This window comes from Centruroides sculpturatus, unplaced genomic scaffold (genome assembly GCF_000671375.1).
Source record: "Centruroides sculpturatus isolate CEXI.00-Female unplaced genomic scaffold, Cexi_2.0 scaffold8, whole genome shotgun sequence".
Taxonomy (NCBI): domain Eukaryota; kingdom Metazoa; phylum Arthropoda; class Arachnida; order Scorpiones; family Buthidae; genus Centruroides; species Centruroides sculpturatus.
In genome coordinates this window covers 6879-12127 of record NW_019384535.1, presented here as the reverse complement: position 1 = coordinate 12127, position 5249 = coordinate 6879, and the positions used below count along the sequence as shown (strand labels likewise).

At 33.0% G+C, this 5249-nt stretch overlaps 1 pseudogene; it reads right to left on the bottom strand.

Moving 5' to 3' along the window:
• Positions 1–722: 722 nt before the first annotated feature.
• Positions 723–1484, bottom strand: LOC111623169 (annotated as a pseudogene).
• Between the last annotated feature and the right edge of the window lie 3765 nt (positions 1485–5249).

Below are 5249 nucleotides of genomic sequence, written 5' to 3'. Positions count from 1 at the left end.
CCAATAGTAGAAATCTGAATCGTTTTTTTCAAGCATCCTTGTCACTTTGATTCATCAGCTGATATTGTACTTTGGCACTCAATGCAGCTGACAAGCAACTTACTATGATCTTTACCTGCATATTTACCATGTTTTTACACACTGTTTTTACTTTACGATCGCGTGAACTGGGACAGAATGCACATCTATTTGCCCGTGTGCTGTGTGAGGCTGGCAGGGCGTTGGACATGCTGGCAATATTCTTTTTATTTGTTTCCTGAGATTTCTTCTCAAACGTATGTTTTGCATTCTACTCCTCAGATTATCCTCTATAAGTTGCAGAACCACCTTTTTGATGAAGCTGCAGCGGCTTAATTTTTTTCTGAGTAGTTTTTGAGATGTTCAGAAGTGTATAGAAAATACTTACGGATCAACGACGGTTATTTCATGTAGTGTCATTCACGGCTGCCATCTGGTTGACAATATCAACGCCTTCTTTAGTTGCATTGTAAAAGGTAATAATTTTAGGTTTTTTTATTACCAGAATTTGGATCAATTTTGTTGTCTGTCATAGTCCATACTGTTGAGAACAACATTTTTTTTTTTAGTCAGCGGGATATGTGAAAACAGTGTAATTTTGTCTGTGGAACCGAACATACTGTCATAATTACATCTATACTTCGTATCTAAGAATCCCTTAGGAATTTCACGCTTGCTTTTTCAAAGCATGTCCACGGAGTCAATTAATAGACATCGATTAGCATTTCGACTAGCGGGAAATAAGTGAACCAATTGTCAAACGCGAGGTTTCTACATGATCCTGAGATCTCTTGAGATAAGCCTTAAGACTACACCAATGGCCGAACTATCTATTTTGAATGGGCCATCAGGCTGTTTTCCAACATATATTTTTATTTTACGAACATGCAAAAGATACAGCCATTGTCTGTATCTTTATTTCATACTTTGATGGTTTGCTGTGTATAAACTGTCTGAAAGGACATTTACCTCTGAAAGCTACAAGCATCTCATCAATTGTAACAAACTCTGATGGGGAATAATTTTTCACACAGTTGTCAACAAACATTTCAAGCAAGTCTGTAATTGGAGAAAGCTTATTCACTTTTCTTTTTGCAGGTCGTGTTACTTTGCTATCGAATCTTAGGCAGCGTAACAAGAAACCAAAGAGTTGTAATGACATTGTCAATCTGAATACCTCTACACCCGTGCCATCGACATTCCACAAATCATCAAGGTTCATTCTATTATTGTGATAAATGCCAGCTAAAAGTAATAATCCAAGAAATGCTTTCATTTCCACACTGTCAGTATTCCTGGCTCTGCTTGTCACAGCAAAATTTTAGTCTCCTATCACTGATAAACTCGACAGTCTTGTCAACCAATAAATCTAATATTTCAGGAGTGGTGAAGAAGCAAGAGAAATTAGTAGAAAACTGCGCCTTTAGTGCAGGCCCTGTCAGGTTTTGTCTATTTTCAAAATGCATTATGAGAACGAGCACGATCTAATAAACTAGGTACATTACTCTCCAACCATGTTTTTTGGTCTTTTCCTAGCCACTTTTCCTTGTTAAATTGTTTTCGTTGGGGTTCTTGTGGTAGAGTATTGGTCTCCGACTCATAGCTATAACAGTCAGAAATATGTTCATCGTGCCAACAAAATTTTCCTCGTCGTCACTGCCATCTTCTGCTTCGCTTGAAACTTCAACTTCAGACAGAAATTTCCGTATCCTCTCAGTGTGTTTATCGAAGTCAGCCGTTTTGAATTTGTAAAAGAATAAAATTAATTAAAATAAACTTATAATAATAAACGTGAATAAAAAAGTCTATTTATATTATAAATAATAAAAGTATTCAAGTTACATTTATTTTAAACAGGAGACTGAGATTTAATCACAGCAAAGAAGAATAACCGCGCAGCCTTGTATTGACTCGATAGAATCTCGTCTACTTCAACTAATTTCGTTTTCTTTTTACTTGGTAAACTGGTTTCAACGATGCTTCTTGTTCCTCATCCATTCTTTTTCTTTTACGTGTTGTTCGCTTTGATTTTAAATGAGCCAACTCGTTCTTTTCTCCTTGGAACCTTTCTTTTTCTCTATTTGCCATTTCTTCGTGATTTTCCTTCTGTTCTTTCATAAGATATTTCCATTTCTTGCCCAACTTCTTAGCAATGTCCGTAACTCGTAATTCGGGGAGTTTCTACTTCTCTTCCGAAAAACAACCAGTATGAAAAAAAATAAATAACAAAGAATTATTTTTGGGCAGCTGAGATGTAAATGTTCAATTGCTTCAATTCATAAATATCATTTTTTGATGTTCATGTCGTTTCTCCGTCGAAACTGGTGCAGATAGTGTGTTTACTCGAAGACTATAGTCTGAACTTTAAGTTTTATGAAAAACTTTTAGAATTATAGTAATATGTCTCAACCAATTTTACAGAAAGTTTTACCTTCGATAATTGCTGTGTATTTATTTACATAAGTATCGATTGATTTATTTTTAGAACAGACACACAAATTAGAGTTCTCACTTAGTCGATACTTACATAAATTAATATATAGGAAAGTAGTATTAGAGAGCTTGCATTTAGTCTGCATACTAATGTATTGCAATAGGCTGATGACACATGAACTTCATTACTAATGACTATTAATTGATTTATATAATCGAAATCAATTGACATGCTTTCTTGCCTTTGTCACGCTTCTTAAGTAAGAGTATTAAGCCAATTTTAAGTGTAAGTTCTGTTAAAATAAAAGATGTATTTGGAGTTTTCACGCTTTGCATCTATGTCGAAAATTTCGATATATCTCACTGAAACTTCTCAAATTTTTCAAATTTAACTTTTACAATTATATTGATGTGATGCACTCATTTCTGGTTATTTGTACGAAATTACGTAGAATCGCGGTGTCAATGTAAACTTATCGTTGAGGTCCACACTACGAAAACGCTTAACCGAATGTTTCGAATACTCTACATAGAGTGGCTGTGATCTTACATACAGTGATATTTGTGTTTTTGACAGGAACTATCGACCGCCATGTAAATCTAAAACACTAAAATCTGTACTACGTTTTGGGCAGGGTTCTCAATTAGAATCAATCTTCTTTCATTTAAATCTAGATTGTTTTATCTCGAATCTAACTATATTCCAGATCTTGTTTAAATATTATAAAGAAAGAAAATCAAAGTTTAAACCGTCATGTAAAGTAAATAACTCTTAATATACTATTATTTGTATAATTTAAGCACGAGCCAGGTGTACAAAGTCAATTGTCACCTTAACACTCAAGCATATGATTGTGTATTTATATTGTACTCAGATCAATCCTATCCTTAACTTTACCATTCTCACTGTGTTGATAATATTTTTCGGGCAATGTGTTTTTCTTTGCAGAATATAACTAGAATTTTTATTAAGATTACAATGCATGAAAATTTTGATTTCAACTTGTAAAACAAGTTACAACGAAAAACGACATTTTGACATTTGTCATGTGATGAACCAAATAAGTGGAGTTAGAACGGTAACAAGTTGCTAATAATTGCGGAAAATTGACACAAGATCATTGCAATTACTTTCACGTAAGACAATGATATGAATTATTAACTATCCTTAATTAAATGATAAATTTTATTTTTCATGCGATTAGTACCTTACTTTAAAACATGATAAGAATCATCTCAAGCGTAAGTCCAGCAGTTGATAATCAAAAAGAGGAGATATGTCTGCAGTGTTTTCTCTCTTCATTTACTTCAGTTTCAATGGTTTACGGTTGGAAATTTTTTACTCCTTGCTCCCGTAACTTAAACACTGACGGTCGCTTCCGCGTACCTTTCAACTTTTACATCTCATTTATTGAATGCCTTCATTGGACACGTTTCTTTCTTGTTCTATGTATGGTAATTCCTTACGTATCAAATGTAACTCCTTGCTTTTCCCTGTTCTCGGTATTCGAGTATGACATATTCGTCAGAGTAGCAACTACGACTATTAACTTGGTCGTGGCTGCAATATTCAGTATTGTCAAAAGAGTCAAACTGAATCCGAAAATACAATTAAAATCGTCGTATCGTTTTCCTAAACATCAGTTATATGCTACTATCAATGCTCTACGAATTCTCGCAGTAATTATAACTGTTACTTTTACGATATTCTTTCAATGTATAATCGCTTTTTTACTTTATCCTGCTTTAGAAAAAGGAAAGACCTTTAAATATGAACCATTTATCTGCTGCATTGAATTTGGTATCTGTAGCACTTTACTCGTTGGTGCTTCAGTACACATTATTACGTTCCTCGTTCTGTTTCACTTTATTGTAATGAAGGCATTCAAAAAACTATCAGAGAATTTGTATCTGACGATAAAGAACATTCCAAATTTGAAATCTCAACTAAATGAAATAATAGCGCAACACGACGAACTTTGGAATTTTACCAATCAACTCAACGGACCGTTTAATTACGTATTCGCAATAATGTACGGTACTTTGTTAATGGAAACGAGTCTAATGTACTTCATTTTCAACTTTTCTGAACTGAAGTTTGCGTTGAAAGTTTTCGTTTTATTACTCTGTGCTACTGTTACTTTTGTCTGTATTTTAATCGGATTATTGTTATCTGCCTTCACGTCTGCTGTAATGTATTTTTTGTCGAAAACTCAAGCATCTTCTACATTTGCAGATTTTTTAAAATGCGTTATAAATTTTTTTCAGATGCAAACGTCTTTTCAAGACATCGGAAGATTCGCTGACAGCAATCTCGAATTGGAACAGAAATTAATGGTTTGATATATTTAAAACATATTTTTATGTAGTAAATTGTTTATTATGTTTTCGTGTAATTATAATACAATAATAAAAGTTAATATCTTTTCAGATTTTGAATTTTATGAAAAGATTCGGTAAAGAATCCCTGTGTCTTTCTTGCAGAAATTACTTTAAGATTACGAAAAAGTTTCCAATAAAGGTAATATTTTTAAGAAAATAAAGTATTGTTTTTGTAATTTTAATATGGCTGCCTTAGTTAAATTTATCATTTAAACATTTTAGATGGGACGTTCTCTACATTCTATATTTTCTGGTCTTTTACATATAAAGAATGCTTCAAAACATAAAACTTAATAACTGCTTAGAAGATTCTCATTTTGAAAGACGACTCTAAATGACAATTATTTGTTAAAATGCCACATTGCAATCACTAAAATTTATTAGAATTGACAATTGATTTGCTTTAAATGTCCGAT